Below are 25,802 nucleotides of genomic sequence, written 5' to 3'. Positions count from 1 at the left end.
TATTATCATGGTATGTACTAGATTGTACATGCATGCTCGCAAGACTAACATGCGATATATAGTGAACTAGATTTCATGACATGAAGGACTTCATTTGCCTCAATGAGAAACAAGGCGATGTATGCAGCTTTTTGCTGGCTGCTTCGCGTTACACCAATTTCCACAGTGCGTGGGATCTATCGGATGTTTTTTTCTAAATGACCAGCATCTTTATTTTAGTAAATAACGTTTAATTCTTGTCACGGCTACATTATTAACCAAAACTTCTTAATCTCATCTGGCCACCTAACTTTCTGCCCCCCCCCCCCCCCCCTCGCGCGCTTGCCTTCGCTTGGAATCCAGTCTGTTACTCTTAATGAAAAGCGCGGTTATCTTGCCTACGCGGTACATGCCTTGCCCATGTTCATTTCTTCTGGCTTTCGGCAAAGATGTCATTAACACGCGTTTGTTCCCGGACTCACTCTGCTCTCTACTTGTCCCTCAAGGTTAAACCTATCATCTTCCTTTCCATGGCTCGCTGCGCTGTCCTGAATTCAAGCTGAACCCTTTTCGTACGTCTCAAGCACAGGGCAGGGTTAATTGTAGCAACATGGGAGAAACCTTTGCTCGGCAGAGGGCGTAGTTAGGCTGACGATGATAATGTTTTATTCTTGCATAGGAAAGACGAATTGGACAACATCTGCAGATATTATAGTTTGTCAGAAGCTAAGTACACAGGACTACGCAGCTTCATGCCAAGTACGCAGCTTCATGAAATATGAAATGTAAGTGTCCTACGGTCGTTCAGAACGCAAGAGAAATATAGGCTGCACTCATAGAACCATGGTACGCCTACCCTTTACCTTTCGGAGAGAGTAATTTCTTTCTGTTTGAAGCATAAGTACTCTCTGTCATTGCAAGTGGTGGCCCTATTGGAGAATATGAGCTTCTCGTTCCTGTCTGAAATATTTCGTTTGGCTGAGTACTGATCTCAGAATCTCTGAGAAAATTTCCCGGGACGTTCGGCTTTGAACCCAAATACATCAACACAAACGTATATCTGTATCGCAATATCAATTAGCTTAAGTATGTGATTAAGACGAGAGCAAACGGCGCTAAACACGGGACGGAGAAGAACGACAGACACAAGCGCTGTGTCTTAATCATGTACCAACCAGCCCAGTTAAACGTACTCCTGTATCTTAAGTACGCATAAGTGCTTGACTTCATGAAAATGAAATACCTTAAATGAATGGATCATATGCTCTTTTTGCGTGCAAAAGTGATCGCTGTGGGAGGAGCTTATATTTTTCTTAGATTGGAACCGACTTCAGTGAGGGCTCTCGCTAAGGTTTTTTTTTTGCAGTGGGAATTGGCAAAAACGAGTACCCTGGTTGAAAATATTAGCAGAAAAAAAAACTAGCTAGTTTCGACAAGCTCAGTTTATCCAGACTCTTAAACCAATGTTTACATAAACTTTCAGTGGGTCACTCTCATAGACCATGCACTACGTCTTTTTCTAATACGTCTTTATTAAAAATACACTCCGCTACTTCTACTACTTTCTGACTAATTTTTAATACGTCTTTATTAAAAACCCACTTCACTTCTTCTTTCCATGAATGTTCATTCGCGTAGCAGATTATTGCTGAATGGCCCCTTTGAAGAAAACTTCAATTACAGTTTCAGTTTATTATTCGGTAAGTTTATTATTCAATAGCATGCTCGTTTGTTCAATCAAATAAGCTATGCATTTTTTAATTAAACGTGTTGACAGCATGCTTAGTATTCACCGAACTATATGTTTGGTCTTTAGTGTTTAGCCGCCATAGCAGAAGCAACATGAGCACGATGAAAGTAGTTATGAAAGGCTTCCCTTGAAATAATCCACGTGAAAGAACTAAAAAAAAAAGGAAAGATTAGGGTAGCTTCGCACTAATGATGCCAAACCTGAAGGAAGTGCGGAGCTCGGCGGCCTTCTGTGCTTCCCTTTAGTTTTCTTTTTCTTTCTTCCCGTCTTTCCTGTTCTCACTCTTCGTTTTTTTCTGTCCTGTTTTTCTCTCTTTATTTCCATTTATTTATTTCCCTCTCACTGTCTAGTTCTTTCTCGATCTTGCTCTTTCTATGTTTCTTCCTATTTATTCATTTTCTTTCTCTTATTCTCTCTATTTCTTGCTTGATTCCTCTTTCTTTAAAACTTTTTCCCTCTTTCTATTCTTTCTCTTTCTTCGACTCTCTTTCGCTCTATCTTTCTCCTTCTATATTTGTTTCTCTCTATTTCTCTCTTGCTCATCTTGTTTGTGCTGTGCTTTAGCGCCCCCCGTCCTCTCAGTTTTCCAAACTACGTACCGACCGGCCCAGCACCAGACTCCTCTCCCGTCCTCCTCCTCACCCTCCCTTCCCTATCTCACTCTCTTCTTTATTCGTCACCCTCACTTTCTCTGTCTCTTTCTTGCTCTTTCTTCCTTTTCTTCTCTCTCGCTTTCTCGCTTGCTTCTTTTCTATCTCTCTCTCTCTCTTTGTTTGATTCTTTCTCTTCCTCTCGTTCTTTGTTTTTCTGACTTTCTTGTTTCTATTTCTGTCTTTCTCATTGTTTCTATGCTATTCTTTACTCTCTTGCCGGCCCATATCCATTTCTTCTTCTTAATTTCAACTATGATATCCTTAACCCCCGTTTGTTCCCTGACCCACTCTGCTCTCTTCCTGTCTCTTAAGGTTACACCTATCATTTTCCTTTCCATCGCTCGCTGCGTCGTCCTCAATTTAAGTTGAACCCTCTTTGTAAGTCTCCAGGTTTCTGCTCCGTAGGTAAGTACTGGTAAGATACAGCTGTTATATACCTTCCTCTTGAGAGATAGTGGTAGACTACCATTCATGATTTGATAGTGCTTGCCGAATGAGCCCCATCCCATCCTTATTCTCCTAGTTATTTCACTCTCATGGTTCGGCTCCGCGGTTACTACCTGTCCTAAGTAGACGTACTCCTTTACAACTTCCAGCGTCTCGCCACCTATCGCAAAGCGCTGTTCTCTGCCAAGATTGTTCCACATTACTTTAGTTTTATGCATATTAATTTTCAGACCTACGTAGCACGTCGGCAGGATAACCGGTGGTCATTAAGGGTAACTGACTGGATTCCAAGAGATGGCAAACGCGTGAGGGGGAGACAAAAAATTAGGTGGGTAGATGAGATTAAGAAGTTTGCAGGTATAACGTGGCAGCAGAAAGCACAGGACCGAGTTGATTGGCGGAACATGGGAGAGGCCTTTGCCCTGCAGTGGGCGTAGACAGGCTGATGATGATGATGACTCTCTTGCCTCCTCCTTTCCCTCCTCTTCATCCTCACATCTCCCCTCCTCACCCTCAGTTTCCTTTCCCACCCCCCTTGCTACACTATAAAAGGCTACGCTACGCTCTGCCAGCGTACCTGGATAGCAGAGTGGTTACGATTCTCGCCTTCGGATCGTGGGAACGCGGGCTCAAATCCCGCCTGGCCAAGAATTGTTCTTTGTGTTTATCTTTCTTTATTTCTATTTTCTCTCTTTCTTTCTTTCTCTATGTACTCGTTCTCTCGTTCATCAGGTTATTACATCCCGCGCCGGAGAAATTGCCCCAGGTGTCCTGGGATCGAAGAAGACGATGACGATGAAGAAGAGGACGAAGAGAGCGCGTAGCGGTTCATGATGATCACCATTTATGTTTCCGAATGAGAAATTACGGTGAGCTTAAACAGCCCCGCTGTTAAAAACCTCAGTACGTCCGTGTCCCAGCTTTTTCGGCCTACCAAGATAAGTGTGAGTGGCTCAGGGCGTTCAAAGAAAGAGAGCCCGCCAGAAGCGGTGGTGCTTTCTGCACGCAAAAAAAAAGTAGAAAAAAGAAACAAAGAATCAAAATTGCTGCTTACGTATTCGTCTCGGGTAGCGGAAGCGTTTGAGATAATAGTCAAAGTGTCCGTAAGCGGCAATAAAAAAAAAAAGAAAAAAATGTCTGGACATCGCCGTAAACATTGGCCAATACTCAGGGTGGAGACCCGGCTGATGACAGCCTTCAAGACAAAAAGCGATATTTCATTCTCTAGAGTTCTTTCTTGCATCATTCCTCTGATCATTTTCCGTTTGATTTATTATTAAAGACGTCAAATAATCATAGTCTCGTGAAGGACGTTATATGGCTACAATAAAGGATAATCGTTTCGTGATAATAACCCGGGCGAATGACGTAAAGCTTTCTACATATTTATAGCTTGAACAGGCACTTCCTTCACTTCAGCGTCATCACCATCGTACTCGACAGCCTATCTTATGTCCACTGCATAACGAAGACCTCTCCAAATGATCTCCATCCCGCCCTATCCTGCGAGAGCTGGCAAGGCTGTTCAATATAATTGTTTTCAATGCTGTCTGATAAGGCGAAGGGCTTAGATGCCTCATCAACGCCGATGATCAATTTTCGCGTTTGATGAGGCATCTATGGCCTTGGCCTTAATAAGAAAAGCGTCGTGTGGCTCGAGACGCCCGAACAGTGAGATCTATCGCTGCGCTCGTTCGAGCGGTTATGACAGAGCCAGGGGATGACGCTCAACCCAGGAAGAGGTGCATAAAAGCTGCTCTCTAAATGATGTAGCTAGTAGCACGGATGCTATAATTATGTGAATGTCTATTAGTGTGTTAATTTGTGTAATTTGGTGACGGTTGACAACTTCTCGATGATGACTGTCCTGTAATAGAAATGGAGTAGCCGGTGCCACGCATAGGCAACAACCTCTCGTTAAGCACATTTATATTATTGCGAATCATTTCTGCGGAATCGCGCAAGGTAGCAGAAGAATTAAAAAAGGCCAATTGGACAGCCACCCATTTGTAGCACGAAGCCACAACGAAATCCATACGGATCTCTCAGAAAGAAAGCTTCTTAGTTGCCGAAAAATTCGTCCTGGTCCGGGGATTCAGCCCGGGACCATCGCCTTTCCGGGGCGGCCTCTCTACCAGTTGAGCTAACCAGGAAGCTAGCAATGGGCAGCGCGAGGACGAATTCATCGACAACTCGAGAAATTTTACGGTAACCAAGAAATCTGCATGGATTTCGTTGTGGCTTCGTGCTACAAACGGGTTGTTGTCAATTTCTCTTACTTAAGCATATTTATTTTAAAAAAAAAGGTGCGAGGGTAGACAAAGAACATTTATTAGAGGCGCAAGATTCTAGTCGATGAGTCGATCGCTCTCTGCTGGGTGCAGTAAGCGCTTCGATCCCCACTGCTTCAAGCGCACCTCCTTTTGTCGCGAGAGGTACTACAAGTATTGTAAGTGCGCTTCTCCACTGAATCTAGAAGATTTGGTAGCCAGCATCTATGGGCGGGCCGGAGATCACTAGAGAAAGCCTCACGCCTTCTAATCATGGAAGGCGTACAGACTAGGCATAAAGAGACAAGGATAATACTATATATTGTTGGTTAAGATTGCATAATAGTGGTAAAATGACAAAAAGGTGACGACGCAGGAAGCCGAGGCTAAAAGGACGTCCACGTATTAGTTCTCGCAAACTAAAGCGTGCTGAATCTTTAAAAAAAAATCGCGTTTTCATGAGATGTTGTTAAGTAGAGGAGTTAATTTTCTTCATTATTTTCTTAATTGCCTTACGTGCCTTAGAAATGCGTTACTCTTTCTCTTGTCTTTGCCCACGTCGCCCCCTTCCCCTTCTAAGAGTGCACCACAGGCGCTACAGGTACGAAATAAATAAATAAATAAATAAATAAATAAATAAATAAATAAATAAATAAATAAATAAATAAATAATGCTGTACACGTTCTCAGTGTATTACTTTATTGAATTAAAAACACCTGCAACATTAGCTAACCCACTTTTTCATGGTAAATCATTCATTATTCTTATGTGAGGAGACCCGAAACAACCATGAGGTGATACACATTGAAACTTATTATTTATCGCAAGATACAGAGGCACTAGGCTGCTAGTAATCTCACCAGAAATTGTTAGCAATATAACCACTGTCAAGTCGACAGGCCGCACTACATCCTTGAAGAAAAATTACTTTGTGCGATATTGAATATCCCACTAGCAAAAAACAAAAACGCTTACAAAGGCACCGCGTAGCGGAAAGTAAACACTGCACGACACGCTAATCAGGGATGTCTGGAGTTGATTAGCATCTTCTTGACAGCAGAGACAAAAATGAAAAAAAAAACTGCAGATGTGGCACGAAAACAACTGGTGGCCTGAAATCCGCAAGTGTCTCCTTGAAGGTTGAATGGCTTACTTTATATCGCGCCGTACCTCTCCCCGGAACTGAACAAGTGCGTCAGGCCTCGAAATAGGCTTACAACTCCAGTTTTTGTCATATATGCGCTGATTTGTTCCTTTTTCTTTGGCCGCAAGCTCCTCATGATCACGTCCAATGTCGTCGTCGGCAACTCTTGGGAAATTTCTATTGAAAGCTTTCTACTGCAGCGCAGAACTCCTATATTTGTCTAGTTGGCGTTATTGTATTTGAGATACTCTGTTTTCGCGCCAACACACCAACGGTCGACCCTTACATCGGGCTCCAAGCAGAATCGCCCTAAGGCCGTCCTTCCTTCAGCATTTTTTTAAATTCTTCGTTATTTTCCCCGTATCGTAGTATGTGTTTTCAAACCACACTCCCTGCAAACTGACATCGGATAGCGCCGGCTTTCATAAAACAAACAGGATAACGGCTGTAAGAGTTGCAGATATACGCGCACCAACTTGCGCAAACTGGCGAGTTATTTGACGTCTGTTTCTCCAACCGTCTCGAGTCAGTGTATTGCTGTCGCGATGAAAACCTGCTGAGACGTGACTGTGCAAGAACAAAGCTATTCTATTTTTCACGGTGGCAGATGTCAAAACTTGAGCACGAAGTTATAGCTTTGGTTACGAGTAGTCCTTGTTTAGGTGAAGAGAACGAAACGTACCAATAGGAGTTCGAAATGCTGTCGGCTGAGCGGGGACTACACGACTCGACGTGTTCCCGAGGCTACATCGCTTCGAGCGGACGATGTCCTCTTTCGTAGGAACAAACACAGCAGCAGCCTCCGGTAGAAATGCAGGCCTTAGTGACAAAAGCTGTATGAAACAAACAAACAAACTGACATCTGGCAGAACTTGTGAAGAAGAGAACTGTAATCCGAGTGGAGCCAACCACAGCGATGACGTGTCCGAGGACGGGTCGCTGAATAATAGATGTGCACAAAGATGATATGACTCCGAACGTTGTTATTGTTCTTGCTCGAAAAAAAAACGAAAACGTGATATTTTGCTTTCGTCTATTTATAATCTTAACACGAAGGACAAACCTGCCTTATACAGGGTGGTCTTTTTTTGTTTTTTTTTAAGAATATAGATTTTTAATAAAAATGCTATTATAGTCAGGGCCCTGTCGTTCTCGCGAACGAACTCTACGCCGAGGCGGAAAAACTTCGCCGCACCTAAAGTTACAATAAAATAGGTACTAAACAAAAACTCGCTAATTAACTTTTTAATTATTAACTTTCACCTACCACGGTGGCCTAGTGGTTATAGTGCTCGACTACTGACCCGAAGATCGCGGGATGGAATACCGGCCGTGGTGGCCGTATTTTCGGTGGAGGCCAGAATGCTTGAGGCCCGTGTACTTAGGTTTAGGTGCACGTTAACCTCTGGTTAACCTTAACCTCTGGTGGTCTAAATTTCCGGAGCCCTCCACTACGGCGTCCCTCATTCATATCGTGGTTTTGTAACCCCTACAATTATTAATATTAATTCTTAACTTTTAGGGCCGTTGTTTACGTGGAAGAGTCCGAAATACAGGAAAAGAGAATGTACAAATTATCGCACAAATCTTCATCGACGACAGCAGAATTGGTGGCTATCTTTGAAGCAGTTAAGCTTATCTGCGAGAATTCTGAGCCACGAAAGTGGGTGATATGCACGGATAGCAAACCTGCCCTTCAACTAATCAGAAATGCGAGATCACTTTACAAAAATGGTGAAATAGCACAATGTATTGCAGAAACGGTGGAATATGCCTCAGCGCAGGGTCACAACATCGTACTCCAATGGATACCCAGTCACATTGGAATAAAGGGAAATGAAGAGGCTGACAGCCTCGCGAAGAAAGCATTGAACGAAGGACGGGATTGCGCAATCCCTGTGTCTGGGGCGGATATTCGACATTTTATAACGCAAGGAGCTAGCCATTGTTCGATGGAGAAGTGGTTTGATAGCCCTAAATCAAAGGAATCAGTACTTTATGAAATTGATCCACACAGAAAATTTTTCATAGTGACAGATCTCCCACGACACATACAGACTTTAATCCACAGACTTCGATTGGAAGTAGTCTACACAAACAGCTTCCTGCACAAGATACATCGACCCAACTCCCCTAAATGCCATTGTGGCCAAGCAGAAGAAAATGTTCGCCATATTCTTTCGGAGTGCGTTAAATACGCGAATGAAAGAGAAAAATTAAAGAAAAAATTAGCAAGTTTGGACAGACGGCCCCTCACATTAAAGAAATTATTTGGACCATGGCCTGAGATGCATCTTCAGAAAAAGGCGAACATCTTCCTGACAGATTTTTTAGTGGAGACCGCACTGGATAAGCGCCTGTGATAGACAGCCAGGGATTGATTTATATGAAATGTGTTAGTGCATATACTGATAGTAGAAAAGGAAGGTGTGCGGGTGAACAGTTTATGACAGTGTGAACTGCTGCAAGCAAACTGTGTATTGGTATGATATTTGAAGTGGTTTCAGTGTGCGGATTGTTCATGTTTAGGTACCGTTCAGTATTCTTTTTTTTTCGCTGCATAACTTCGTGATATGGAGTAGCCGAGGCAATATGGACCTCAACCTCTCCACAGCAAAACAGTTAGAACAGAACAGAACAGAACAGTTGTAGGACGTGACAATTTATGGCATGCCCATTTTATAAAAAAACGCAAGAAACCCACGTAACTTCAGATAATAATCACAAAAAGACCCTGATCGATGCGGTACCGAAAGTGAGCGCACCGGGCGCGCAGAAAATTCGTAAGCCCTGTTACGCCAGACCGGAAGCTCAAGTTACAATTTTTGAAAAAGAAAAGGCGCGTCGCAGTCATCGCAGAAGAATATGGTCTGCCAAAACAGCAAGTCGTCCCAAATAGCGTAATGGCAAATAGCCGAATGGACATTTTTAAATGCGGAGCATTTCTCAGTCGCGCCTGCGGCGTCGGCGGCGCCGTCCACACCCCCACTGCGCATGCTCGGCTCGTCTCATGCCGGCACCAAGCCTCTCCTCTCCCTCCCTCCTCTCCCTCGAACGCGGGCGGTGTGTAAACAAGCGGCGGAGCGCGCCTTCGGAATTCAGTCAAGGGCGTCTTTACTTGGCTTTCGCTTGACTTGACGCTTTGCTTGACTCGAGTAGATGCGATGGAAGCAACCAACAGTACCTTCAATCAGCGTCCCACCACTCGTTGAAGGCAACGTTACCCCACCCTCACCGTCGTCGGCGTCAACAACAGCAAGCAACGCAGAAGACAAGGCTGCGAAGAGACGAGCATACGACGCTGAACGCAAGCGTTTGAAGCGAGCTGCGGACCCGGAACTTCGTGCACGCTGGAGCCGTTCAAGTCGTACTTGGTGTGCGCATCGTGTAACAATTAAGCATTCCCAAACCATACCCAATTACGCAACATTCACGCGATACCCCCACCACTCTGCGATGCATTTACTCGAGTTCCCCCCGTGGGAAGATGCGGGCGACTTTTTTATGTTTGGTGTATAGTGCTTAGCTGTTCATTTGTTAAACTCGACAGAAGTGCAAAGAACTCGTTCTCTTGTCTGCGAGAGTAGCGCCGCAGTGGCTGCCGCCTAGTTTTAAGCTGTACAGTGAAAGAAAAAGTGCAAATTGCGGTTTTCTTGGGCACAGCGCGAAAGAAAGAGATAATCACTACACACCGAACGCAAAGAAAAAACTAAACCACCTCACTGTTTTGGCAAATGAAAAGTTTATTTCATCATCATCATCCCACTAAAGGGAACCATGAGGGGATGCGAAGCAGCATTGGGGGTGCACACCAAGTTTCCGTTTACGTTCACTCGGCGTTTCCGTTAGTGTGTGCGGTTTGCATTTAGTGTTTGTGTTATCATTACGTAGCGAGCCCTGCGCTGCTGCTGCTCCGCGACGATCTCGGCAGAGGTTGGAGTGCTGCTGCAACTGGCGCCGACGTTGATGTTACAATTCATCTGAACGGGAGCGAAGCAAGAATTACGGAAGCCGACCGAGCGCACGCGCTTATATAAACATGAAATGGGGGAGGGAGAGCATGCAGAGAGTAGGTTACAGGCTGTATTTGGCTGCGGCGTGGCTGCATCACGTGGGAGGAGAGGCTGCGCCGCAGCTGCAGCGCGGGGGAGGAGAGGAGAGAAGGCGACCGAACACCTGCGTAAAAGAGGAGAGTGAGAGAGAGTAGGCGCATGCGCAGTAGAGCGCGGACGCCACCGGATCAAGCTCGCTCATAAGATGCTTCGCAACTAAAAGCGGTCCATTTGGGTCTTCGGGACGACTTGCCGTTGTTCGAGACAAAATTCTGCTGCGACGCGCCTTTTTTAAAAAATTGTCACGTGAGCTTCCGGTCTGAAGAAGCAGGGCTGACTGATTTTTTGTGCGGCCGGTGAGCTCAGTTTCGGTATCGCCTCGGTCAAGGTATTGAATTTCGCTGATATTGTCTGAAATTACGTGCGTTCTTCACGGTTTTTAAAAAATGGGCATGCCATAAATTGTCACGCCCTACAACTCTTCCATGTAAACAACGGCCCTAAAGTCAATAAATAAAAACTTAAAAAGCTAATTAACGAGTTTTTGTTAATTGCTCATATGAATGTAACGGTAGATGCGGCAGAGTTTTTCCGCCTCGGCATAGAGTTCGTTTCTGAAGACGACAGGGGCCTGACTGTCATAGCATTTTTACTAAATATCTCTATTGTCTAAAAAAAAGGCACCCTGTATATTTCGTTCACTGGCGAAGCAAAGGGGGGAGGGATGTTCAGACACCCCTCCGAAATTTTTCATTTTTGCATGCGTATATTACACGCACACATACAAACACACGCACGAACATACATAAGCAGTGGTTAAACACTCTTCCCCCCCTCCTCCGAAAACAATTTCTGGCTGTCCCTCTGATTTCTTTACATTCTTTACGAACCTATACTCAATCAATAAACCGTGAGAAAACCACACCGCAGGATTAACCTACCAAATAATACAAGGTCATTGTGGCGATTCAAATAAGTCGTGGTTTAAATTTATTATTGGGTAACCATTTTATTCAGGAACAAATTTCTTGATATGTTTTATGTCACATGTCGTGTCTCGGGCGTCTTCATCACCGCTCTGAATATTGAATTTGAGACACAACCCTACCAATTTTGGGGGTGCCGATAATACCACCTACACGTCATACCGGGAAGCATCTTTTTTAAATCTATGTGCTATTCTGTGCATGTACGGCAACACAACCACCGGTTGCTTGTTTTTTTTTTTTTCTCTCTCTTTTACTTTCCTGGGGCTGTTTATCTCCTTCAGGCAGCATTCCGTCACTGCCAAAAAAACTCCGTTTGGAAAACCACTCTTTCGCAATCGCTCTATTTGCGAATTCATGTTTTGGTTCATTCTGTGCTGGCAAGATTTTTTTAGTGGCCTGTAACATGCAAGATTTTGTAATGCCTCTTTTTATAAGTTTCGTATGATCAGAATCATATGACATCTTTTTCACTACGTACCTTGTACATTCAACAGGGGTGCTCAAACCCCGCACTAATTTCCAAATTTAGGAACTGCTGTTGGTTGTCCACCGCGAACTCGAACGTGACGGCAAGGCCGCTGTGTGTCGACTGAAAACCAGCTCATGCATTATGTATAACAGAATCCGTGCAAGTGTCGGCAGGGGTGCACAAAGGTAGTCGTCCACGTAGCGGAAGTACTTCACGACTACCTTGCGTGCATCCCTGCCGACACTTGCGCACGTGTATGTGGTTTATGTTGTTGATTGAGTACTTGATGTTAGGCTGCACATGCGCTGAGTTGTCGGTATCGGATGACTATTGGCTGTGTCCTATCAAATATCTTCCTCTTTTCGTTCGACGCGAAAAAGCGAGGCGTCCAGAATTCAAATAAGTGGGGTGCTTCACAGTACGAAAACCTTGGCCTAAACTTAGCCTTCAAGTTTTTCTGGTGATGTTCTCAATCTTCAGCTGCTTTGTACGAAAGCTCAGTATATACTTCTTATCCTTGGCGTGGACTTTTGCAGCAGGCACACTTGCTTCAATTTTTCAGCATCGCTATTGCCGACGACTAAATCTGTATGCTCCCTCTTTTTTAGAACCGCTTAATCCTATAACCTCAATATATCCGGCTTTACTTCTGCGTTATTTGATTATCATTAAGCTACACATATGCGCGCTGGCGACTTCGAAGCTGCTGCAGTAACAAATATGCTTTGTTGGCAATCAGAGGAGTAAGCTACGCTGAGGCAGCATTGCTTGCTATAATTTTTTGCGCATGTGCACGATTTGAAATGTCCTGCCCACCATCGTGGTCCTGCCTCTGATAGCGGGTTGAAGTTACGAAAGAGGCTTATTCCTGAAACCCGTTAGATATCACGGCGCAGCGTAAAGGGCATGGAATGAAGTGCAGTAAAAGACAGAAAAAAGTGGAAAGGAGTGGCCACCTTCTCGAGATGAGTACCCTTCCCCATTAGAGAAAAAAAAAAGCGGTGTGTTCGCGACGGCTCTGGGAATCCATTCCACATTAGAGGCGGACACTCTACCCCTTGACCACTGCCGCGGGTAACTTCCAGTCACTATGGCCACGGTGGGCACCAGTTTTCGGACGGCTTACTGCTATACCATAGTGGTACAGCTATAATGGTACAGCTATGGTACAGCTATACCGCTGTACCATAGGACGTCTATCTATCTATCTATCTATCTATCTATCTATCTATCTATCTATCTATCTATCTATCTATCTATCTATCTATCTATCTATCTATCTATCTATCTATCTATCTATCTATCTATCTATCTATCTATCTATCTATCTATCTATCTATCTATCTATCTATCTATCTATCTATCTATCTATCTATCTATCTATCTATCTATCTATCTATCTATCTATCTATCTATCTATCTATCTATCTATCTATCTATCTATCTATCTATCTATCTATCTATCTATCTATCTATCTATCTATCTATCTATCTATCTATCTATGTAAGTGCTCTCGTGGTCACCTCGGCAAGGCATATGTAGTGAGTTTGCCGTCTCTCTCTCTCTCTCTCTCTCACACACACACACACACACACACACACACACGCACGCACACACACGCACGAACGCACACACACACACACACACACACACACACACACACACACACACACACACACACACACACACACACACACACACACACACACACACACACACACACACACACACACACACACCTCCTTACGCGCGCGCACAGAGAGACGAGAGCGAGGTAGAGAGAAAGAGAGAGAAAAGGGGTAGGCATTCAAATGGTATGCATTCAAAGAGGCGTACTCAACTCTCCGGAGAAACTCCGAAGTAATAAAAGCGTTCATAGTCGATTGTAGTTGTGGCCGCACTTCTCGATTATCGTTCTTTTTTTCCCTTGCTAACCGTGTACCCGGCTGTAGCCTATTTGGTGCACAATATAAATTGCGTTGACGGAAAAGAACACCGATGGTAGTGTCGAGTAGCATTTGCACTAGTACAATTTGTGAATTGAGCATGAAAAAGAATTACGGAAAGAGGAAACAGTCTGTGTGTGCTGTCATTCTCTAGCCTGCTTATGTGCACAGAAAAAGGGGAACGTGGAAAAGAAAACTATTGTCAAAAAATGGCAATTAAGTGAACGATTTATCGGTAAATCCACGAGATAGGTACGGTGTCATGTATCAGGTCTATACTGTCTTTTGCGGTCACAGCTATGACACTTTTCATGAGACCAAGGATCAAGTCCTCTAGCTTTGATTGGAAGGATAAAACAAGCCAACGTGCGCTGTTTCTTGCTATAGCAAAATGAGTAGCGTGTCTTGGCGATGGGCGACTACATGTAGGCTTATTAGTTTCTAGTGTTCCCACTATCGATAGTATCTTTACTTGCGCTTCATCTTGTTTTTCACGACAACACGTATCATTGCAATATTGACACAGGACTTAACGACCTGACGCAGGACCAGTCGACAGGACTTAACGTCACAGAAGAAGGCCGTTCAAGCGCAACTGCGCTTTCTGCGTTCAACCGATCAATCAGAAAGGCTCTGGTTGAAACACCCTGCCTGTGTGTGTGTGTGTGTGTGTGTGTGTGTGTGTGTGTGTGTGTGTGTGTGTGTGTGTGTGTGTGTGTGTGTGTGTGTGTGTGTGTGTGTGTGTGTGTGTGTGTGTGTGTGTGTGTGTGTGTGTGTGTGTGTGTGTGTGTGCTTTTTTTTTCGTTTTTATTTTATCTCTCTCTGTGTCCTCTTTCCGACCACTATTTCCTCACCCCTGCGCGGTTGAGCCAGCCTGCTACTAGTACCAGGTTAACCTCCCTGATCTTCCTTTTCATCTATTTCTCTCTCTTGACACCTCCTTCAAAGCGTCCCCGTATTTCGCCTACGCTGACGAAAATTCACTGCCTTCAAACAAATTTAACGCGCATGATCCTAATGCATATTCAAGTTGACAAGCAAGCCCGCATTTATGATGGGATAAAATGGTTCTAGAAATAACAGAAATCCCGCGTCACATTTCAATGTCACGGCATTTTGACCTTTAAAATTGAAGAAAACAACGGATAACAGTGATGTCATGCGTTATTTTATCAAGAGGTTAGATACACCGACACGGAGACGTGCGACACCTATGATGCAGTCGCCCTTAAACCTACTATATCGAGCGAAAATAGGAAACTGTCTTACTTTGCCCCTAAGCAGCATCTCGCGTAAACAGATGCAAATGACAGAGCAACGTCGGCCAGCGTCGTGCTCCTGGTTGTTTAAATGTCCGATATAGAGGAGGAATGAACATTTTTCAAAGAAATCTTTGTCTGAACTTCCAGCTTCGGGAGATTGCGCTCCGAAATGCGGGCGACATTCGAGAAGTTTTGCCGCTGACGCCTGGAAACGTCCCGCTTTCGTGAAGGAAACCTTTGGGGTCGATAAAAAGCTAACAGAGCATACTGCTCGATTCACTCGAAAGTGACATGTCAGCGTCTCAAGATCTGCTTGATGTGCGCAGCTGTGAAGTAGGTGCATATTTCCCCAAGGGCGTCGTTTCGTTTCGTCTACACATAGCTACAAAAAATGAAAGTACGGAAATTGCCATAGAAACGCATCTCCAACAGCTGTCCAGAAAATGTCCTTTGCCATTCAATCACGCCGCAACTTGGTGACAGCTTCTGAGCACCGAAATGACTTGCCGGGAGCATTGGGGGCCGCTCCCACATGAAGCGAGCATAGCACTCGACGCATGAAGATAAAGTCAATTATGGCTTATTTACACCAGCGACTCGTAGATGTCACGAAAACCGATTTGGTAGGTAAACGTGCGAATGGTTGCCTTCGTGGAAAAACTATTGTTTCCAATCAGGCCTTTTCGAAGGCCACACAAAGGAACACAGTTGAAGGGGAGAGTCTTTTCAGCTACTCACCTATAGCTGGAAATTTAACCTTTGCCACGCGCACTTTGTGTTAAGCGTTTCGTGGGACTTTCGCACCATTCCACATATAATAAAGTTTAGATTGCTTCAGTAAACTTCAAAGCAGTCTTATTGAAATACGCAAATGCAAACAAAGCGCCGTTTGTTGAGCAATAATACTGCATTAAAACGTGTCAGTCAATCTTCTGCTAAAGCACTACTCATCTATTTAACACTTCTACTAGGTAATTATGCTTTAAACACTATACATAACTTTTGATCTTTTTACACTGAGTAGAACTTTGAATTTCAATAAGTTCACAAACACTTCTGTTTCAATAGTCACATCGTATTGAAGAATACGTAATCCATTTTAACCTTCCATAACAACAAGTCATTCATAAATAAAATGACAGAAGCAGATACTACGACTTCGACTGTATATTTTAAACAGTTTTTGAAAACATACTTTGCTGTCAACAAATTAAATATCGGGGTTTTACGTGCAGAAAGCAGGATATGATTATAAGGCAAGCAGTGGCGGGGAAGTCTGAATTAACTTTGACTAACTGGAGTTCTTTAACATCAATCTAAGTGCACGGTGTTCCTCCACTGCGCCGTCATCGAAATGCAGTCACGTGGCCGGTAATCGAACCCACGTCCTCATGCTTAGCAGCGCAACACCAGAGCCGCTAAGCCACCATGGCGGCTCACTTTACTGTGCTAATCACATAACAAACAGCACAAGCCAAAACACTTAGAATTTGGAAAAAGGCGGTGGTATTGCGGCAGAATCTCTTAGAATATAAATTTTTCTGAACCGGTCAAACCACTTGCCAACAGACCAGGTTTCTTTTTCTGTAAGTATATTTTCAAATTACATATTTAGGTGAAATGTAAAAACATTTGCTGAAAGCTGGTTAAAACTGGTGTACCAGTTTTAACAAGCTTACAGCAAATACCACTCTGTAGAGCACTGATTCTCAAATGGGGGTCCCGTGGACCCCGTAGGGTCCCCCACGCGGACGCGGACCCCGTAGGATCCGCGAATCCATATTTGGGGGCCCGTGAAAGCCATCCCCGAAAAAAAAAGAACGCGTTTTTTGGAGGCACACTGCGTCCCATGACCACGGCCCCCTTGTTACTTTTGGTATGCTTCTTTGCATAACAATGTTGTACTGCGGCGGAGCTGACTAACGTTTCCTCTTCTACATGAGATGGCTGTAAAGCTTTTGTTCTACTACAGATGCACGCAAGCATTCTTTTTGGAGGCTTGCATACTTGAAGAGCAAACATAGCTAGAAACAGGTTGAATGTGGCTGCATAACGCACTACTTATTGACAAGCTGTTGAGATCGAATTGGCGTGGCACTTTAGTTTGACCATTCTCTGTCAGGGGGAAATAAAATGCACTGTACTTCACGCGGAATGTTGTATTGATTTATGACCCACCCTTCGCGCCCCCTTTTCTCTCACTGCAAGGTGTTCGTCATCTCTTCCACCGGTCCACAAGGGGTCCCCATAATATCCATCCCAGAGAACCACTGCTGAAAAGTGTTATTCGAAAACCACGAGAGCATTACTACGTGCTGCACAGAATTAGGATCCTTAGTGATACAAACGGCACGGAGAATTGAATGTTCTGATGGAAAATGTGGCGACGAGCAATCTCAGACGCAGAGGAGTCACGAAAGGTGACAAACAGTGAGACTAGGGCACGAGCAAGAAATTCACTGAAGGAAGCCGACCTTACCGGAGAAAGGAGTTTGTAAACACGCAGAAACGACAGTCTCAAGGCACGCGGGAATCCGAATCAAGTCCGAAGGGCACTACTGAAGATGCAAATTAGCACAGCAAAAGACAAATGGCGCAAGAAAATACGCAAAAACAAGCGCTACTCACAACTTTCGAAAAGAAGGTAGCGAGAGTTCTAGATATGCACATCCTCTTGTGGCGCATGCGCATGCAGAATAACAGCAAAAGGACACGTGCACATTAAAGGCGGCTGCGCAAGTGAAACCCTGAAGAAGTATGCGGTTTACGGCCAACTTATATTTTTGTATACACCGATCTGTGTTATTTTTTATGAGAGGCTAACAGTGAAAAAATACGGAAAACGCGTTACGGCGCTTGCTTAAAAAGGTTGAACCCGAGGATCGAGCGTCGCACCCTTACGTGGAACCATGAGCCACCATGAGTGCACGCTTTGCCTCCTTCGAGGTTTATTTTTTTGCGTCTGTTTCTTTAAGCGGTCGTTTAAGCAATGTTGGGTTAAACTGACTTACAATTTTGCGCAACTTAAGGTGATGGCATAAACCAACCCTCCGGAGCACTTAGCAACTGGCGTCCCATGCCCAGTGCGACAGCCTAGCCTGCAGCAGCGTACCTTTGAGCTAGCAGGCGTGCTTACTTCGTGTTTGTGGAGAGACGCCAGTGATGATGCTTGTGCATCTTTGTGAGTGCGTCTGTGCGTATTCACTTGTACGAAAGCGTGCACATGCGCCTACAAGCGCGCCGCCACAGCAGAAAGAAGGTGCGACAAGAATCGGCAATATTTAAGAGAGAACCATAAAAGTGAACACGCGTTGAGCCCGTAACGTTCTTACGCTCCCCGGCATAGCTCAGATAAAGCAGTGCAGGAACTGCACTGCTGTTTTTTTTCGGTTGCATCCGCGCATATCAAAGAACCGCACCATAAACTTCGCTGAGGCACACTTTGACAAAGTGCAGAAATCTTCGCGCGCAGCTAACGGTATAATTGGATAAACGACGGGGCTGACAGCGAAGGTAACCAGATTTTGCTCTGCACACAGCAACGAAGTTAAGAACAACGTTGCGCACCCTGCTGGGCTCTTGTCACATCCTGTCCTTAAAGTGCTACCAGTCACAAAAAAATACACAGAGGCTGCATGAATTGCACTGCTTGCAGTGTATAATAACCTTGTTTATCATTAAGCGCTTGACCAGTAGCAGCCGAAGCAGAAGGCTTACTTGCGCAACGGTGCCCTTGATTCTTCAAGTTAAACTGATGAATCCCAGATGCAGTAGATGAATCATTTAGCTGCAATTCCGAAGTGGCAACTGGCCTCACATAGCAGATCACCCCTGTGAGGGGCCTTTCATTCGACTGCCGTCATTTCTTGCCACGTGACGCCAGTGCCACGTGACGCCAGTTGGCAACAAAAGAAAGTTCCACACTCGCCTTCATGGCTGCGAGTGGCGCTGGCTAACACTGCCAGCATTACATAAGCATAAGTACCCAATAATGTGGATCGGAAAGCGATCGCAGCTGTAGCTCAATTAGTAGAGTACCGGACGCGTTATGGGAAGGTTGTATATCCGGCCCCTACCTGTGACAAGTTGATTTTTCATACACTTTCATTCCTTTCCATTCATGTTATAATTACTATACTACACTTAAAATATACAAGTAACGTCCCCTATATCTTGTTTAGGTTCATCGTCTCTGGGCTTCATTAGTTTCTGTCTAACAAAAGAAACGGGCCGTCAATCAGTCCCCCCCTCCCCTATTTCGATCATTTCTTCAATGTCACGGCTAGTTAGCGTAAATTTACACAAAGCGTTCCTTCAAGCGAAAGGCTTTGAGAATCATCGCCCTGAATTCCGTTTTTTTTATTCGCCAGCAAGACCATTCATCATTTCTGTGCCGTAAAGTTTCCAAGACAAATTCCTCCTCAATATGAACCGATCTGTTTTCAAGCCGCCTGCTTTGTCAGCAGCGCTAGCGTTTATCGGTTCGCCTTTAGAGCACCAAGAAATGTGAAAGGTGTGCCGCAAAGGAGCGCCGACGTTTTTTTTTTTTTCACAGCTCGACGCAACGCTTTGAACTGAATTAGGCTGCAAATTGCCCTCGCTAATTTTACGACCCAGTCCCAAGAATGACCTCCATCTCCAACCTCTGTGAGCCTCCTCCCCAGCGCCTTTTGTGACAGCGTGGCGTTTTACAGCCAGGCGTAACGGTTTCGTTCATTGCGCACTGTTCATGGCGCTTGTACATTCGCGGAAATCCACTTTCCTCGGTGGAGATTGTACTGTTTTTTTTTTCTTTCCTTCCCCTTGCTGAGGTGATATACGCTGCTGAATTCTCGCCTTTGAGAGGTGGCCGCGTCTATATGTGTAAGGTGCCAAGTGTGTACGCCTTCGCGCGCGAAAGTAGGAAGTGGGTTGTCGTGGGCCCGAACTGACCCGCAACGTACGCCGGTGCTCAAAGTTGGATCGTAGTTCCTGCGCGCGGGCCACCGCCCCGACGACGTTCACAGTGTTCATGTCTAAGATGGGCACGTGTTTACTTTCCGGGTGCGCGTTCTGTCGCCGGTGACGTGTCAGTGCTGTGCCAAACGCCGAATGCTCGGAATGCGTACTTCCTGTGCTCGCCAAGTGATCGGTATCTTCCCATCGTTTGTGCTCTAACTGCAGTCTGTCGTGTTGGGTGCACGCACTTGAGTTCGATTTCAAAAGGCACGAGGACGCAGCGCCAGTAGAGAATTTTCGTGTTTCACTAAAACCCCGATAGTTCGACTTTACGCTGGTCATGTTCAAGGAGAGGCCGCATAAAACGGAGGTTTACTTTGGTTAATTGATCTTATCGACCTTCCACTGATACGTGTGTTTGATTATAACATACATAATCAGACGCCGAACTGTGGTCCTTCTGTGACAAAAAGGTGCAGTTAAGCGAAGTTTGTGAGCTTCATAGTTTTCTTGTTTGAGAGCCTGCCTTACTTTTAGAGGGCTCGTATTCTGTTTGCGTACTCGAGAACTGTGAGGCTTTATGAATAATTTCGTTGGCATGCTGTCAGTCGAGAAATCCGAAAATATGTGAGGAAGTGGCCACATGTAGTTCTGCAGCCCTTTGACTAAACCTAAAGAAAGAAAAAAGAAATCTGGTATCATCCCGCTTTGCTGCACTGTATGTACGCGTACTATAGCTTCATAAAGTCCGACTGACGACTGCTTCCAAATAGATAAATTGTATGTATACTGTGAAATGCGTACCAGATTATAACACTTGCGCGCTATTTGTCATTTTGAACCGTTTAAATACCCGTCAGGTGCTAGAAAGCAACCGTGTTGAAGAGTTGCGAGGTGCTTGCGGACGCACACGAGCAACGCTCTCACTATAACAGCACATCACTTGATGCGAGTTCAGTACTCGAAGAAGACTCCTGAACATTTCTCGAAAGCCATCGTCCTCGATTGTTGAAGGTTAGCAGCGCTCGCTCTCAAGATACCACGAGGTCTCAATCCAAGCTTCATGTTGGAAACAATCTGGGAAGACGAACTGGAAGGTGTGACCTTTCCACGAGAATCCGAGAGCTCTGACGATGACGAAGATGACTTCACGCTATGCGTCAGGAGCTCGGCGCACGACGACACATCACTCGACTTCAGCTTCACATTGCCTCGTACTTCACACGGTAAGCTACACGCATCGCTGTTCTTCAACTGCGCGCTTGCAATTACGAGTTATCTGAAGTTGCTTAAACGAAAGACCCGTCAACAAAGAAAACGCCAGGCCTGCGCTGAAACCGCAGCACAGTCACAGCGAAAGCTGGAAGAGCGGCGTTTCTAGAGCCCGTTAAGCTCTCTTGGGGCAACAAAACAAGTACACTAGAAAGGTACCCACTACGCCATAAATCACAATTTTTATGAAGTTGGGAATCACCTACTAAGCCATTCTTCGTCATTGTGCGGAGAAGCGAGGCACCAGCTGCACGTCTGTAAGGCATTATGGGCACTTTGTTGACGCGACGACTGATGACGATGAAGAATTATGGCTCAGCCCTTTGTAATGGGTTGGAATCATTAAACGGCCCACCAGTTATGTTTTTGCATTGGGTGACGCCCGGTCGCTATTTCCCTCTCCCGTCATGCTGTATAACATACGTTGGCGTGGGAGAGATAGGGGGGGGGGGGAGAACTTTACTGAGACCCCGAGGAAATGGATCATGCGCTTATGGGCTTCCTTGGCAACCAATACAAGTGCACTTGCAAGGGACCCACTACGCTATAAATCATTGTAATTTTATTGAGACCCCGAGGAAGTGGATCATGCGCTTATGGGCTTCCTTATCCTAGGCAACCAATACAAGTGCACTTGCGAAGAACCCACTACGCTATAAATCATTGCAATTTTTGAGAAGTAGGGCAGCAAGCACTGTGCCATTTTTCGTCATTCTACGGAGAGCGTTGGTACCTGCTAAACGCATATAAGGCATTATGCGCACTTTGTTGATGCTATGCCTGATGACGATGAAGATTTATGGCAGAGCCCTCTGTAATGGGTTGGAAGCATTCAACAACCTATTCGTTGCGCAATTCGCATTGTGTGACGCCTGGTTACAGAATTCGCGTTGTGCGACGCTTGGTGGTTATTTTACTCTTCTACCACGCTATATTGCATATGCTAATGTGGTTCCTTCCCGACATGAAGCCTGTATAGGACCTTTTTGCAATGCAGTTTCAAGCACCGGCATGGCTCAGAGGTTGAATACTGGGCTCCCACGCAGAGGACCCAGGTCGAACCTCGTTCCATCCTGGCATTTTTTTCTTATTTCGTTTTTTTTTTCTTATTTCGAGCGATACTGGTTACGGACACCGGCGGCGGCGGCGGACAACTACGGCACCAAAAACGGCCGGTGAAATGATCTCATAACAGCTTTCGCTGTAAAAGCACGCGTACTATAACAATGTGCTCGGGCATCTATGAGGGCATAAAATGTCGTTGAAGCAGTTACGAGGTGCGTTGCTTATGGCGGCTTCAATAGGTATGTGGATCCAGCACAATTTAATCTTTTTGATGCATACCTTATAAACCTTTAGGTTTCACAGTCGCAACTGGAAATACGTGTCGCATAGTGAGAGGCTTAGAATTAATAAGGACGACTCAAATCCTTATATCATGCACAGTAGTCTCAGTTGGTAAGAATTCTTAGTAGGGATTTCAGCTTCGTTAAAATGGGTCCGCAGAAGCGAATAATCAGATACACCGGTTCATAATCGTTCTTAAAACTTTCTAGACTGGTTAACGTCCCTGCCTTTCCTCTCTCTCCTGATCCTTGCTTCCTTACAAGCGTCATTTAGAAGTAGTATTCTTTTTGCCGCTTTAGGAGACTCTTCATTTCATTTTCGCAAAAAAAAAAGCAAGAAAAAAAAGCATCCGAATGACTTTTTAACTGCGGCTACATTCTATGTGATTGTTAACGTAGCCATGTCATATACTAAAGTCAAGAAGCCTAGCGTCCTCGTTGTCGCTGAGGATCAAGAATGCAATCACTCCACTGATCTTTTAACGTCTAATGAACCACGTGCCTGGATCCCAAGCCTTCATCCCTGACGTCGACGATGTCTCAACAGCAGCGCTCGCTCATTCGATGCGCGCAAAAAGAAAATATTGATCGCAAGAGCAGCTTAAAGTGCGCCGCACGACTCCATCTTATCCGGCGTACGGCGAGTCAAAGGTACTCCTGCGTTACGCTTTAGTGGAAGACACAATAAAAACCAGACAGCCGTAAAGGAGGTGCCTAAAGTTTTTTTTTCTTGCGACACCACTGTCATGCTGAAGAACGGCGTTACGATGAAAGGATGCTCTGTCATCTTTCCTCGCGAAAGATATCTTTTCGCTTCAGTGGAGGTTGCTCTACGCTCTGTAGCTTTCTCCTTTATCGTGTTTTTCAGCAGACCAGTTGATACTTTGCAACGGCGAACAAAGTCACGTTGAAAGCGGTGCAAGGTTTGTTGCACGCTTCATTCGTTCTTACTCTGGACTGCATCGTCGTCGACTTGATAAAGAATTGTAAGCTGCAGCGGCTGCCGTGCTGGTGTTATGCAAAGGGATTTGCATCAAGGCAAACCAATTGCCCATTTATTGCACATGCTGTTACGATAAAGTACAGTGCGAAATCAATACATAGTATATAGTTCCTAGACAAGGCGTGCGTGTGCCCCGCCACGGTGGTCTAGTGGTTATGGCGCTCGACTACTGAGCCGGAGGCCGCGGCTGCATTTGCGATGGAGGCGAAGATGTTCGAGGCCCGTGTACCTAGATTTAGGTGCACGTTAAAGAACCCCAGGTGGTCTAAATTTCCGGAGCCCTCCACTACGGCGTCTCTCATAATCATATCGTGGTTTTGGGACGTTAAACCCCAGATATTATTGAGGCGTGCGTCAGGCCCGTAGCCACAAATTTTTTTCGGGGGGGGGGGGGGGGGGGGCACTTGCTGAAAGGCTTGAGTATTTGAGAAAAACGCCTATTTTCATTGTTTATTTTCGTTAAAACACCATGTATCATAAAAATTTCGGGGGGGAGGGGGCCCCCCTGGCTACGGGCCTGGCGTGCGTGTATGCAGGTCACTGTATACTGCCCGAAGCGGTTACTTTGGCTGCAGATTTCATATACTGCTTTTCAAGGATCTAGAAAGACGGTAAGCATTTTGGTTCAACTGAAAAGATGGTAAGGGTGCGTACCTCGCGTGGTCAGCGCAGAGAATAGAAGCAGAACAAATGGAAGCAGAACAAATGGAAGCAGTGCTATATTTAAAGCAGATTTGAACGAAAAAAAATTGTAGGAGTAACATTAAGAGATAGGAAGATAGTAGGCTGGGCCAGGCAACAGACGGATAATATCCCAGTTGATATTAGGCGAAAGAAGTGGACCTGGACCGGCCACGTAATGCGTAATACAGACAGCCGGTGGCCAGTTAGAGCCGAGGACGGCAGCGAGTTAGGTGAAGTGATGAAATGGGGAAGTTCGCAAGGATAAAATGGAATCGGCTCGCGCAAGACAGGGTAAATGGAAAATCACTGGGGAGGCAGTCACCCTGCAATGGATGTAAACATAGGCTGGTTATGATGCTGTTGTCTACGACAGTGATGATGAGGACAGTGATAGAGGAACAAATATTACTCACTGCTGCCCAATTTACCTAGTGCAGATTGACAAGCTCGTGGAAAAAACGGCGAGCTCTTGAGGGTAAACAAACGCCTGGAAAAGCGAGGAACCAACACGGCTCATTATAAGAGTGTCAGGAAACTGCTATGAATATTCAAAACTGACACTAGATTTTTCCGAAAAGGCTAAATTTCTCATTCAATACGCTAACAGGAAGTCTGGTTGATGCAGTGTTAGCTCCTTCGGAACGTTCATTTCTCATCTTTGTAACGTGGCGTCTCGCTTTCCGTTAGTGACACCTCATTACTGAGAAAATGAGACTTCGCTTTCGCTTTGTGTCAAACGCCTCCAACGGAAGTACACGCAACGTTGCCTGTCAGTGCAGCAGTCGGCGTAATCGTATGCAGCCTGTAGTTTGCGGCCCTCGAACCGCGCTATTTGTATGGTACTTTAACCTTGACCCAAATTACAGGTTTCAGATAGCTTGCCTCCCTTAAAAAATATTTCGTGCATTCAGGGACGCGATGATTTGTATTTGAGGATGTGCGACAAAGGAACATTTTAAATGTTTCTAGCCAGCTTACAATTATCGCCCTAGATGTACGCCGGCTCTTAATGATTTATTCAAGCAGCTACATGCTAAGTTCATAAACGAAGCTTTATAAGCCTGCCCCATCGATAAAACGAGATGCATAGAGAAAAGCAGAGAGGTTAACCAGGTTCCACACAGTTCGCTAATTTGCAATGGGGCATTGGGGCATGGGGGGGGAGGGGGAGGGGGAATTATATATAAGGAAAACAGATAGAAAGACACGCTTGCACGCGCGACAATTTCGTATTCGAAAGCGGTTGCAGAGCGCAGTCGTTTTTAAAATAAACTGCGGCAGTGTTTTGGTTACTTTCTGAGCTGTTGGCAGTCGAGTCCATTGTTCTAGAATGGACACAGAGTGTGAGCTGCTCATAAGGGCCACCTTATTGAGATAGTGCCAAAGATGATCCTTATCCTATGCACGGGCACGACCCTGTCTTTTCGTCCATGGTGCTCGTTACCATATTGAGAGGAAGAAAAAGAGGAGTTCAAGAAGCGTTTTTCTCTCTCCGTTTTTTTTCGCTTGGCCTCACAGGTGCTGATTCACCGGCCATTGTTATGCGAAATGCTTTTGTGTGCTTTTACATCGATACATCGCGAGACGAGGGTAAAG

General features: G+C 45.1%; 1 protein-coding gene across 1 annotated transcript in view; it reads left to right on the top strand.

Moving 5' to 3' along the window:
• Nucleotides 1-20,977: 20,977 nt before the first annotated feature.
• Nucleotides 20,978-25,802, top strand: part of LOC119386263 (uncharacterized) — a 108,252-nt gene continuing 103,427 nt past the window's right edge. Inside the window, exon 1 of the mRNA XM_049414281.1 lies at nucleotides 20,978-21,127. The gene's annotated coding sequence lies outside the window, so the exon portion shown is untranslated. The remainder of the gene's footprint in view (nucleotides 21,128-25,802) is intronic.

Source organism: Rhipicephalus sanguineus, chromosome 3 (assembly GCF_013339695.2).
Source record: "Rhipicephalus sanguineus isolate Rsan-2018 chromosome 3, BIME_Rsan_1.4, whole genome shotgun sequence".
In the NCBI taxonomy this organism is placed as follows: Eukaryota; Metazoa; Arthropoda; class Arachnida; order Ixodida; family Ixodidae; genus Rhipicephalus; species Rhipicephalus sanguineus.
This window is presented reverse-complemented; position numbering and strand designations above follow the sequence as displayed.